Source organism: Oncorhynchus nerka, linkage group LG18 (genome assembly GCF_034236695.1).
Source record: "Oncorhynchus nerka isolate Pitt River linkage group LG18, Oner_Uvic_2.0, whole genome shotgun sequence".
In the NCBI taxonomy this organism is placed as follows: domain Eukaryota; kingdom Metazoa; phylum Chordata; class Actinopteri; order Salmoniformes; family Salmonidae; genus Oncorhynchus; species Oncorhynchus nerka.
The window spans coordinates 25,903,682-25,917,747 of NC_088413.1; the positions used below are offsets into that span (position 1 = coordinate 25,903,682).

Here is a 14,066-nt window from a genome sequence, read left to right on the forward strand (position 1 = left end):
TTTGTTGATAAGGAAATCTGAAAAAACTGTGGACACATTCAGTAACATGATAAGAATATTCATGGGACATTTGGGGTAGGTACAACATAAGACAAAAAAAAGGAGGAAAAAAAAGTGTTTGAGTGAGAGGACTAACTGGTTTCTTTCCCCAGGTGGCCACACACCTCTCCAAAGTAATGCACTTTTATGACTCAAAGAGTCTTTACCTATAAGGTGCTTTTTTTCAGCTCTCCTAGCTGCTGTTGAGGAACTAGAGCAAGCATTGCCCTGTATTCCCAGCATCACACAATTACTGTTTACACATTCCAAAAAAGGTCCATTATGAATCAAAATCTGGTCAGACGGGCATCATTTGAAAGCGTGACCTACTGCCAACATGGCTGGCGAAGTTACAAAATGCAGTGGCTGTCTTTTTTGTTGTTGAGTGCTCCAACTCCTTTTTATCTTGAATGAGTCCTCTAGGAAGTTTTTCTTGGTAAGCCATTCGTACGATCTTACAGTGGAAACAAGGAAATTCAGAGAAGCAGATTGTAATTTTGGTGTGCATAGAATAGTCACGAGTGCATTCGGATCCTTGTTCCACGCCAAATTTCTTCACAATATGACAAACAGGCTCATATATATTTTTTAATTATTATACAACATTATCAACATCTTACAACTACATCAAACATGTTTAACAGAAACAAAACACAGGTATAAACAAGAAAATACTAAATACACACAAAAAATATATTTAAAAAATAAAATATTAAAGTACAATTGTATTCACTGAAAAAAATGGCATTATAATGATTCAGTAAGATGTTATTCTTATGGATAATGTCTGAACAAGAGCCAATCCAAAATATTTGTCATTTTTGTTTGTGTATAAAGTATTTGGCAACAAGAATTTTAAAAAATCACTATCATTTCAATGGTCTTTATATCATTGCAATAGTAACATATTATATCCTTCTTGTTAAAAACATGGGTAGTGCTCAAAACGGTAAATAAGTATTCAGCAAGGTTTTCCCCAAAAATCTATCACAGATTAACATTCATTGAACAAGTGAGTAAGATTTTCACCTTTTTCGCAGAAAACGCAGATATCATCAATAGATGTAGAAACAAGCTCATTCTGTTCAGAACAACCCAGGGTCTGACGCCATGTCATCTTGTAACTGTACATCAAGCTTAGTGATCATAAACGTTGACACTGTATAAGACATGAGTTTTATGATATGGAAGTGTGAAGTACACATTTGGACTAACTGGTGTTTGGCTTGTATGACATCAAGGCGGTATATTTATTATGATCCTAATCACCTCGTCTTTCAAAATACACAGAGTCCTCTTTATTTACAGCATTTCCCTTCACTCAGACAAATTTTCTTTTTTTGCGTGCAGTGTTCAAATTCAGAACCGCTGTCAGTCAAAACCAATACTGAACTGTGAAGTGGAGACCTTGATCTCTGACGTCATGTATATCATGTTACTGTACAGCAACTGCGTCCAATTTAAACGCTTATCAGTGTCCAAATCTGCTATTTTGAACCCGTAACGTGGACACTCCTTCAAATTAGTTGATTTGGCTATTTCAGACACCCGTTGCTGACAGGTGTATAAAATCAAGCACACAGTCATGCTATATGCATAAACAAACACTGGCAGTAGAACGGTCTTACTGAATAGCTCAATGACTTTCAATGTGACACCATCATAGGATGCCACCTTTCCAGTCAGTTCGTCGAATTTCAGCCCTGCTAGAGATGCCCCTGTCAACGGTAAGTGCTGTTATTGTGAAGTGGAAACTTCTAGGAGCAACAACGACTCAACCGCGAAGTGGTAGGCCACACAAACTCACAGAACGGGACTGCCGAGTGCAGAAGTGTGTAAAAATCATCTGTCCTCGGTTGCAACACTCACTACCGAGTTCCAAACTGACTCTGGAAGCATCGTCAGCACAAAAACTGTTTGTCTGGAGCTTCATGAAATGGATTTCCATAGGAGAGCATCCGCACACCATGTGCAATGCCAAACGTTGGCTGGAGTGGTGTAAAGCTCGCTGCTATTGGACTCTGGAGCAGTGGAAACGAGTTCTCTGGAGTGATGAATCACGCTTTACCATCTGGCAGTCCGACGGATGAATCGGGGTTTGGCGGATGCCAGGAGAATGCTACCTGCCCCAATGCATAGTGCCAACTGTAAAGTTTGGTGGATGAGGAATAATGGTATTGGGCTGTTTTTCATGGTTTGCGCTAGGCCCCTTAGTTCCAGTGAAGGGAAATCTTAACGCTACAGAATACAATGACATTCTAGACCATTTTGTGCTTCCAACTTTGTGGCAACAGTTTGGAGAAACTCCTTTCCTGTTTCAGCATGACAATGCCCACTTTCGCAAACAGAGGTCCATACAGAAATGGTTAGTTGAGATTGGTGTGAAAGAACTTGACTGGCCTGTACAGAGCCCTGACCTCAATCCCATCAACCACCTTTGGAACGCCGACTGTGAGCCAGGCCTAATCGCCCAACATCAACGGCCGACCTCACTAATGCTTGTGGCTGAATGGAAGCAAGTCCCCGCAGTAATGTTCCAACATCTAGTGGAAAGCCTTCCAAGAAGAGTGGAGGCTGTTATAGCAGCAAAGGAGGGACCAACTCCATATTAATGCCCATGATTTTGGAATGAGATGTTTGAACGAGCAGGTGTCCACATACTCTTGGTCATGTAGTGCATGTTTAGAAGGTCCTATTTACCAGATTCTGAACAGGGAGAAGTTCTAGTGGCCACCTTCTTGCCCTGATCACCTCTGATAAGCCCCCCTCCACATCCTCAGAATAGCACCCAGAAAGAGGGTCCACCATAACCCCTTTCTCTTTGCTTTCACCCTTTGACGCAAGCATCCGAATCATCCGGCCCTCCTGTAAAAATAAACAGCGTATAAATAGGGGATACCAAGAAGGATCCGAATACATTTGGATCCGGTTCAGTTCAGGGAGAGGATGGGAGGAGGAGGGTAGTATTCTGCCTCCTTTAGCTGGTTGGCGCGAGGCCCCAATGACTGTGGTCAGGTTTGAAGGGTATGAGCCTGCATTACAGTGCCTCTCCTGCCGTCACGAACTCACCACAAGGCCCGATGCAGCATTTCAGCTCTTAATGGTGGATTAAGATGTTAAAAAAAACCACCCGATTGGTCCGCTGGCTGTAGGGACTGGTGTTATCACCTGGCGTTGTCACTAGGCAGAACAGGACAGAAGCCCTGGAGACAAGCTTCATATAGCACCTGGAACAGGCCCAAAAACTAGGCACTAGATGGGTGGTACAATAACTACATTACATAAGACTTTAAAAAGTATGTATGATCACGATAGTCATAAGTAAGCATTAATGCACAAGACTGTGCATTGTCAGGGAATAACTACACCTCCAGTGGTGTGAGAAGGAACACGGGCCGAAGGACTTCACCCTGAAGGAGTTGTAGCTACAATGTCCTGGTCCATCCATGTTCCAAGGCTATATTCAAGGTGATGATGAGCTAGCTCTTGAACGCCAGTCCAGCTAAAAGAGCCCTGCTAGAGACTTGAGGGAGTGCTGCACTGCAGTCCCAGGAATGTGTGGCAGAGTGTCAGGGAATTCCTGTCTTTTAACGCTGTCACTTTGAAGCGAACGCATTCGCACCTGTAGCCAATGTTTACGCTTACCATAACATGACCGGCTGGACCGGAGGCGGGATGCTGGACAGTTGGCCGGTCAGCAAGAAGAATGACATTGTAACTAGGGACACCTTGTTACAATGACAGCTATTTTCAAAAGGTTTCTTGAAATGTTTTTTTCCCCCTTGAAAAATCTGAGAGAAGGAAGTGCTGTCTCCACACTTTTAGAAAAAACAAAACTAGATGCTGCAGATGTTTTTGATAGATTTATTAAAATGTACAAACAAGAGAAACAGGTGTTCTAGACAGAGCATTATTTATGGAAACGTCTTCTGGACTACTTAGCTTTTTACATTTGATTTGTGTCAAGATTTCAGACTTGATGCATAAAAAAAGTAAGTAGAATTTCACACACTACATTGGGATGTTTGTGAATGAGTGTGTAGAAAGAGGAGAAACTATCCTGTAAAGGAAACAGTTTGGAGTTCTCTCCTGTATCCCACCTCTCCCAGCTGTTTCTTTCCTATCCGTCATAGCTAGGCTATATCACAGTATCACTTTCATTTCCCCTGGATCACGAACCAACACTGCTATCTTCTTGGCTTGGACCGTCTCTAGCCCTGGCCTCCCTTTCCTCTCCTTTTAGTTGTTGTGTTTTACTACGTGTAAATTATAGCATATCTGCTGCTATTAGCATCATCCAGAGCAATCCACCCATAAGCCTTTTAGGATGTCATCTTGGATGGAGATGCAGTGGATTGGCTTGATAGCCTGGTTTCTAATTCATGAGGTTATTAACAGGTGGCCTCGCAATAGCAGGGTCCAGTTCACTGTATGTTGGGGACCAGGGCTGCATTTAGCAGGGCTCAACATTGTGAAACGTTCAGAAATATATTTTGCAGAATAGACATGCCTCTGTGAGATGCGGAATCAGGAATCACGTCAGCTCTAATCAGGACATTTCTATCTGAAGGGTTTCCACAACGTTTGGCTCCTGAACGAGGCCCAGATGACACGAGGGGAAGTTGAAGAACATGAATAAAACACAAGCTTCACGCTGAGTAGGATTTAGATCGCCCAATAACAGACATATTGTGACACATTCACTACATTTATCTAGCTACTTACATCAAAAACAGCCAAAAAGGATGTAACCAAATCCATGCAAAAAAAATTACAAAACATGATGATGGAAGTATTGCAGTTTTTTCAAAAAGACAAATGAATTGACAATATAGCTTGAGGGGGAATGTGAAAAATCTGCATAACGATTTGAAACTGATCTCCCCAAAAATGTATCTTGGAAACAGAGATGTTAACAATTTTAAGTTCATACATGACCTCATATTTCATATGACTTCATATGAGTTTATGTAAATAAATAAGGCAGCTTTCTAGAATGCCCTTCAAGCCAATCAGAAATCCGTATTCAACAATGCCATGGTATAAATCCTAAGTAAATCAGAATAACAACATGAACACATTCTGACACGGCTACTCTTCCCTAAAGACATACATTCCTATCTATACTATATACACACACACAAGAGACATGGACCCTGTGACGCAGGGCATATGTTTAGAATTTAAATGAATGAATCAAAATTAGGCTTATTAACTTCGAAGGCATACGATAACAAAAATACAGTATAATAAAAGTAACAGAATATAAACATAGCGTTTGTGAAATTTAACTTAGCACTTCCATTCCTGAGATATAAAAGACAACAATAGTTACATTGTTTATAGACAGAGAAAACATCAACTTAATCAACTGGCCTATATAATATGAATTGAAAGAAATACTTTGTTTTCAGGCGTTTCCGATGACTTGACCTTTTACTTCACGTTTTTTCTTCAGTCTAAAGAACACAAAGAAAACAACGTGGAAGTCAGCATGAAGTCAGTGGAGTCAAATGGTTCATTTTGTTATGCAGAACAGTTATTCATCCGAAAAGCACTTAGCTTCAACCTTTGCTAATCCTGCTTTGCAATCGATGGGAGCGTCACGATGGGGAGATCAAACTGGGCTACCTTTCAGGGCTTTTTAACTTTCTCCTCAGTTTTCTCCATCTATATTTCTACCTGGCTGAATTTTCATGGATAGTTGTGTCCTTAGTCATTCTGTGACACCACTGTCCTGGCTCTCGTCACCTGTAATCCCCTGCCGTGCCTTCTGCTTTGACCATGTTTACGTGGCCTTTGACCTTTGACACCTGTGCTGAAACATCTGTTTGCGGGACAGGATACCGGACATGGGAAAAACAAAAAAAACTCTATTGAATTGATTTATGATGACCCTTTTATGGATTCTTCGAACCGGTGTATGCCCCCTAGGTGTGAAGACCGTGGAGTTGAGGTGGTTCAACTCCTTAAAAAGCCATTGATGACTTAGACTAGATTAACTTTTAGATTGACAAAAAGCTGAGTGTACAGATTTCATACATAAAACTCCTACATACCCAAATACGAATTGAAGGCAGCTCACAGGTGTTCATTGGATATGGATGGTGTGCAGTCTATAGTACATGACCAAATCAATGAAAACCGACCATGCTGTAGGAGTGTCTCATCCTCACAGCTCTTATATCCTGCCGTTGCACTTTCAAATGTGACCCCCCGGTAATCTCAAATGCATGCAATAAAAAGGAGACCAGGTAACAGAGAACAGCTTTATGTGATTACTAAGAGGCTGATTGCATATTGCAGGACAGGTGAGCTCTCGCACAGCTCTGTAAAGTGTCTGGGCTAAACTGAGCTAAAGTTGAGCCATATAGGAACAGATAGGCATCTGTGTGGAGAGAACCCCCAGTTAGGCAGTTACTATAGTGAAGGAGAAACCTAGTCACTGAAAGGCTTGACATTCCACTGGGGATTTAGTGACTCTGGGGAAAATGCTACTAAGGCTAACCTGAGTCCAGTGAGAGACTACCACCTCCTCAATCTGGTCTCTGAACAAGAGCTCAAATGCTGGGTTACAAAAGTAGTGATTACAATTGATTAGATTGCTCACATTGTAGTAAGGTCTAGGAGTCAAGTGTTTGAACTGTAGCGGAGGTAAGTTTCCACCTATCATTTTGTTTGTCTCATTACCTACAACCTGCATAAACCTGTTTACTACCTTAAACTTTACCCCCCTCTAAAAACAACAGGTGGAAATCCTTTCTGTCCTAAACTGACTATATACCTGTTTTATTATTGCTTTATGACATCACAGAGGGAACGTTTCAAACATGACAATTTATCACCGCTCTTTCCATCTCCTCTGGGCTTTTACAGCGTGCAGTAAAGCAGATCTGGCCTTTTGGAAACGTCCACTCGTCATGACAACGGTCTCCTCTAAACTACCTGTTCCACGCAGTCAATATTCCTACACTGCATGGTAGAATACAATAGAACTGTAATTGTCCATTTTGTCAGAAGACGTTTCCATAAAGACATTTTTGGAAACACTTTGACTTGAAAGAGCAATGCATGTGTCTAAGCTAATTACCTACCTATTAGTATGGGCATGTAAAAACAGCAAAATAACCAATGAGAGAAAATAACTAGGGACGCAAAACCTGTTTGATCTGACAGATTAACAACTGAAAGGTTAAGTGCTGAAAAGTTTAATAGCTAATCGTAATATCTTTTAGATCAAAGCAATGCAGCGATTTACTACATATTTAGTATGCAGTTGTTAATATCAATGGGAAAGCTTGCTGAGGAAGAACACGACCGCAAGTTCATTTAAAGGTACAGTGTTTCTTCTAATAGGTTTATGTGCAATATAAACATAATGCATTACATTAACAACAACAAAAGACAAATTCATCATAGTCATGAATATGCACAGCCCTGCGTCAACTCGCATTACTATTTCTCAACTAGTCACATTTCACTATCAAACATCCCCATTTTAAAACCACCATAAACACACATCAAAATGTAGCAATAGTGGCCGCAGTGTAACATACCTAAAGCGTTCATTTAAAGTAAACTGTTCTTACACCTGGAGAGTGGGGAGAAAAGTCCCCCAACTGAGATGACTAACACACTGGAAGACACAGGCATATTAAGCCGTGGTGTGACTCGTCAGTTTGGGCCCGAGGAAGGAATGTTGGGGGTTGGAGCTGATGCTTAAGGCGATTCCAGCAGGTGAATGTCCATCTTTCACCAAGTCTCTGATCACAGTAGGCCCAGAGGCCCGGAGAGTAGGTTCGACCCAGGAGGAGTGGACAGGAATGCTAAAACAACCAATTTTGTTGGATGGGGACACAGGCTGAAAATACAACAAGCAGAGGATGGTGACAGGTCTATCCCTTACATACTATTGAAGTCACAGACAGTATTGCATTATGGAGATGGACACTAAGCTGTTATGGCTGCTGCTCCTTCCAAACAGTGTGCCTCCAGGACACAATCTGACCACATGGGGACTGTCAATGAGATCAGAACGATGACTGGTTTGGTACTATGACGTCAGTCCATCCAGAGATAGTAAGATAGTTGGAAATACCATATTCTCTCTTGATTGATGTAGAGATTTGGTTATGGCTCATTAGAATAGAAATACCATGTCAGGAACTAAGACAAAATCCATCCACAGTACTTATTGCTTTGTACATAGAAAGGTGACAGTATTTGTGAATGAGTGTGGAATAGGCATCACCAGGGCCCAGTTATCTATCTGGATTTCGCCTATCGGATAGGATTAACTGCATAGAAATAGAATGAATAGAACAGAGTAATTATTGACTTGAATTGGGAACACCCGTTCTATTAATTTAAATCGTATCCGATTGCCAAATCCGAGTAGATAACTTTTGAAAAACTGAGCCCAGGGGCTCTAGAGGAGCTGAAAGGATCGGCCACTTCCCTAATCCGGCATTTGGCAGGCGGACTCAATTCCCCGGAGATTATCTGGATAATCCTGCCCCAGGGGAATTCTGTTCAGTAAACAAAGCCTAACATTAGTTCTGCTGACTACTAGAGACGTTCGACTAACTGCACCTCCCAACTCCCCACAAATGATTTTCTGAACTCTTAGTAGGTACTCAGAGCACTGACTGTTTGTAAAACAACTGGAAGTGACAGATGGTGTTGGTCAGATGAACTGTAAGGATTTTGTTCAATGACTGGATTATTGTCCTTCATTGTTAGTCTAGGATACCGGATTTCAACTACAGAGTATAGGTACAGATGTAGGATCTTAATTTGATCACCCTGTTGCAGGATAACTTTCCTGCAATGCAGGACATTTAAAACTCGTGGACTATTTGAGGTTCAAAAAGGCTAAGTAATTCCATGATGCAATTTCAGACTTGATTTTCCCTTATGAAATATGTAATTACCCCTACAAAAATGTAGATGAATTATAATCCACATTTCCTGTTGCAAACTGTCTCAAATTAAGATCCTACATCTGCCCTTTGGCCTGGTCTCCTTTGTAAAGCTCAATGGAACATCCAGATGCAATAATAGAATAAAGTAGTAGCCTCTATCTCTAGGAATAGTGTCTGGGCAAAGTGGGCATCACATCATAGCATGCTACCAGATCACACACACAATGCAATGAAGATAGGTGCTATTTGGAAAACCCTGTGTCGAACAACGGGACACTATTTAGAGAGCTATGGAACCTGGGTGACCTCTGACAAGCTATGCTACCAAGGTGTAAATACCATTTCCATGTAGCATATCAAACTTATAGCCATATTATTTTATTGCCTTTGCCATTCTATCGTCTGCTTTCCTTTGTTGACAGACCGGTATTATTATTATTATTATTTAGCTCCTAAAGCGAAGTCAATAATGGTGTGTGTCTTACAGCACTTGGCAACCAGCGGTCTGCTAGCATGGCGGGAATACAAGAGAGAGAAGGGAAAATGTGACAGCTACGGTGGAACTCTTGGGAAGAGTCTAAAATATAAACACTCAAAAAAGGTGAAAATTGTAAAAGTGAGCTCTTAAGAATTATTTTCCTTTACCTGGCTGTGTGTGTGTGTGTGTGTGTGTGTGTGTGTGTGTGTGTGTGTGTGTGTGTGTGTGTGTGTGTGTGTGTGTGTGTGTGTGTGTGTGTGTGTGTGTGGCATCTGTATGTGTGTGTGTGTGTGTGTGTGTGTGTGTGTGTGGCATCTGTATGTTTATAGGTGTAATATGCAGAAATTGCTCTACCATTTCCTGGTTGCTAAAATTCTAATAGGTTGCCTAATTTTAGTTTATGTGACCAAACAGGCAATGTATAGTGTAGAGAAACAATGTACCATCTAAACCGCTGTGAAATATCTTATGAAAATACCAAAAAATATGTTGCTGTTTGAAGCTGGTGTATGAAACAGAAAGTAAAATTCGCAACTACAAAAGGTAAGAACGGGAGTATAGAAATAATGCATCTAGAACATATCTACCACTTCTTAGAGTTGAGAATGACACATTTCTATGTGAAATTTGTTGGGTCCCCCAAACAGTTACATATTGCAGCTTTAAGTGAGTGCAGGTCTAGATGTTCCTCGAGGACAATTCCCTCTAGCTCAACCTCTGCATGGACATGTCTCAGTGACCACTAAAGAATGTGGGTGTGTCTCCTAGGACACAGGGAGTACATCACTCTCCTCCTTGTGGTCAGCGTATACCCTTTAATTAGGTTGCGCTGACCTCTGACCTTTTCACTTAGCTCCCACCGCAAAGGGTCACTGAAGGTTAAGGAACCCAAGCAGGAAGTTGGACCGACCCCACCTAGCGGTTTTGTGATGTGGAGACAAGTTCAGGAAGTGAACACGTGAGATGTGTGTGGTATTATACAAACTAGATCTGACTGATCTCTGGACCAGATAGCAGTGGTAAATGCACTGCCGATATGACTAATGGGTTGGGGCATGGTTTCAGGTCACATAAAGGAGAGATACTTCCTTTCATAAAGAGAGGCACAGTATAGTGTGTAAAAATATCACAGACCAGGGCTAGCAATAGATCAAATCAAATCAATGTCTCAATTATACTCCCTTGTATTCTACAGAAAGCTAATGAACAAGGCTAATCAGCTTACTATGCAACAAGAGTTTGATAGCTACGGAAGGCTATATTTTAGTCGACTATATGAGTTTGGTGTAAGTATATGATAAAACAGCTAAACTATAATTCAAACACAGCGAGAGAGAGAAAGAGAGAGTGAGTGAGTGAGTGAGTGAGTGAGTGAGTGAGTGAGTGAGTGAGTGAGTGAGAGAGAGAGAGAGAGAGAGAGAGAGAGAGAGAGAGAGAGAGAGAAAGAGACAGTGGTTGGAGAAGGAGGTTGGAGTTCCTTATTGGTTATAGATAGCTCTCAAGCATCTGTTTGACTTGACCCCATTTGTCAAGGTTAACATTGGTGGAGATCCATAATAGTCAATGAGCCAAACGGAATCTAAACTAGCTAAGGGTTTATCTGAATTTTGTCTTTGATTGACTTGTATACTTAGGGTTGTTACAGCAAACAACTGCCACTAAATCAACTGGCTGAACTAGCAAATGTCTTTTTCACTCAGTTATTGGATTTTTCACAAGATGAATTTGACACCCAGGTTGCTCTGACCTCTGCCACAGAAAGAGATAGTGTTTCAATAGCGAACAGCTAGCTAGCTACATTAGCTACATTCCACCCACACCAGCTGCTGTGTACGGTACTGTGAGGCAGGGCTGCCTCCTAACGTTTAAATATAGTAATGGTTAAATATACTAATGGTTTCACTAAGTGTTGGTAAAAAAAATGTTTTTTAAAAATATTTAAAAAAAAATAAAAAACTGGAAAAGGGCAAAGGGCTACGACCAGGTTATGACAGATGTAAAGCTAACAGGAAGCCTTGGGTGAGCCAAATGTTTATAATAGATTAATTAGCACCTGTAAGTGGCCCTCTTGTAAATTTACCCTCTTGCATTCTAAACACATTTAGATCGTCCGAAACACGCCTGACCACTAAAGCCAAAGGAAAAGACAGCTGGGTTGCAGTTGTAGGAAGTGTTTCTGTTTTACAGCCTACCAACCAAAAGTGAATATACTCCCATGTGGAATATTCATTTATTTATTTAACCTTTATTAAACTAGGCAAGTCAGTTAAGAACACATTCTTATTTACAGTGATGGCCTACCAGAAGGCAAAAGTCCTCCTGTGGGGACAAGGGCTGGGATAAAAAATGTAAAATAAATATAGGACAAAACACACATCACGACAAGAGAGAAAACACAGCACTACGTAAAGAGAAACCTAAGACAACAACACAGCATGGTAGCAACACAACATGGAAGCAGCACAAAACATGGTACAAACATTATTGGCGCAGACAACAGCACAAAGGCTAAGAAGGTAGAGACAACAATATATCACACAAAGCAGCCACAACTGTCAGTAAGAGTGTCAAAGATTGAATAAACAGTGCATTCGAAAGCATTCAGACCCCTTGTTCCACATTTGTTACATTACAGCCTTATTCTAAAATGGATTGCATTTTCCCCCTCATCAATCTACACACAATACCCCATAATGACAAAGCGAAAACAGGTTTTAGAAATGTATTAGGAAAATAATTTATTTACATAAGTATTCAGACCCTTTTCTATGAGACTCAAAACTTTGCTCAGGTGCATCTCAGCTCTGTTTCCATTGATCATCCTTGAGATATTTCTACAACTTAATTTGAGTCTACCTATTGTAAACTTAATTGATTGGACATGATTTGGACACCTGTCTATGTAAGGTCCCACAGTTGACATTGCACGTCAGAGCAAAAACAAAGCCATGAGGTAGAAGGAATTGTCCATAGAGCTCTGAGACAGGATTGTGTCGAGGCAGAGATCTGGGGAAGGGAACCACCAAGACTCTTCCTAGAGCTGGCCACCTGGCCAAACAGAGCAATCGGGGGAGAAGGGCCTTGTTTAGGGAGGTGGCCAATAACCTTATGGTAACTCTGAACTCCAGAGTTGGGAGAAACTTCCAAAAGGGCAACCATCTCTGCAGCACTTCACCAATCAGGCCTTTATGGTAGAGTGGACAGAAGGAAGCCACTCCTCAGTAAAAGGCACATACATACATGACACTTGGAGTTTGCCAAAAGGCACTTAAAGGACTCTCAGACCATGAGAAACAAGATTCTATGATTTGATTGAACTCTTTGGCCTGAATGCCAAGCGTCACGTCTGGAAGAAACTGGCACCATCCCTACGGTGAAGCATGGTGGTGGCAGCATCATGCTGTAGAGATGTTTATCAGCAGCATGACTGTGAGACTAGTCAGGATCGAGGGAAAGATGAACGAAGCAAATAACAGAGAGATCCTTGATGAAAACCTGCACCAGAGCTCTCAGGCCCTCAGACTGGGGTGAAGGTTCACCGTCCAACAAGACAACGACCCTTGGCACACTGCCAAGACAACGCAGGAATGGCTTCAGGACGTGTCTCTGAAGATCGTTGAGTGGCCCAGCCAAAGCCCAAACTTCAAACTGATCAAACATCTCTAGATATGTTGTTCAGCGACGCTCCCCATCCAACCTGACAGAGCTTGAGAGGATCTGCAGAGAAGAATGGGAGAAACTCTCCAAATACAGATGTGAGAAGCTTGTTGCGTCATACCCAAGAAGACATGAGGCTGTAAATGCTGCCAAAGGTGCTTCAACAAAGTACAGAGTAAAGGGTCTGCATACTTGTGTAAAATATGATATTTCAGTTATTTGAATTTTTTGCATAAACTTCTTAAAACCTGTTTTTGCTTTGTCATTATGGGGTATTGTGTGTAGATTGATGAGGACAAAAAAAAACAATTTAATCCATTTTCGAATAAGGCTGGAACGTAACAAAATGTGGAAAAAGTCAAGGGGTCTGAATACCTTCCGAATGCACTGTACATGTAGATGTACAGTACAAGTCAAAAGTTGACACACCTACCTTTATTTTAACTATTTTCTACATTGTAGAATAATAGTGAAGACATCAAAACTATGAAATAACACATATGGAATCATGTAGTAACCAAACAAGTGTTTAAAAAATCGAATTATTGGCATTCTCTCAACCAGCTTCACCTGGAATGCTTTTCCAAACGTCTTGAAAGAATTCCCACATATGCTTGCCTAGCTGTTGGCTGCTTTTCCTTCACTCTGCAATCCAACTCATCCCAAACCATCTCAATTGGGGTGAGGTCGGGTGATTGTGGAGGCCAGGTCATCTGCTGCAGCACTCCTTCACTCTCCTTATTGGTCAAATATCCCTTACACAGCCTGGAGGTGTGTTGGGTCATTGTCCTGTTGAAAAACAAATGATAATTGATAGTCCCACTATGCACAAACCAGATGGGATGGCTTATTGCTGCAGAATGCTGTGGTAGCCTTGCTGGTTAAGTGTGTCTTGAATTCTAAATAAATCAGGGTCACCAGCAAAGCAACCCCCACACCATCACACGTCCTCGTCCATGCTTCCCGTT

The 14,066-nt window shown here is 41.3% G+C and overlaps 1 protein-coding gene across 1 annotated transcript in view; it reads right to left on the minus strand.

Annotated features, from left to right (window-relative positions):
- Positions 1-3,889: 3,889 nt before the first annotated feature.
- Positions 3,890-14,066, minus strand: part of LOC115120705 (mucin-5AC-like) — a 30,570-nt gene continuing 20,393 nt past the window's right edge. The window contains exon 10 of the mRNA XM_029649669.2: positions 3,890-5,498. The gene's annotated coding sequence lies outside the window, so the exon portion shown is untranslated. The remainder of the gene's footprint in view (positions 5,499-14,066) is intronic.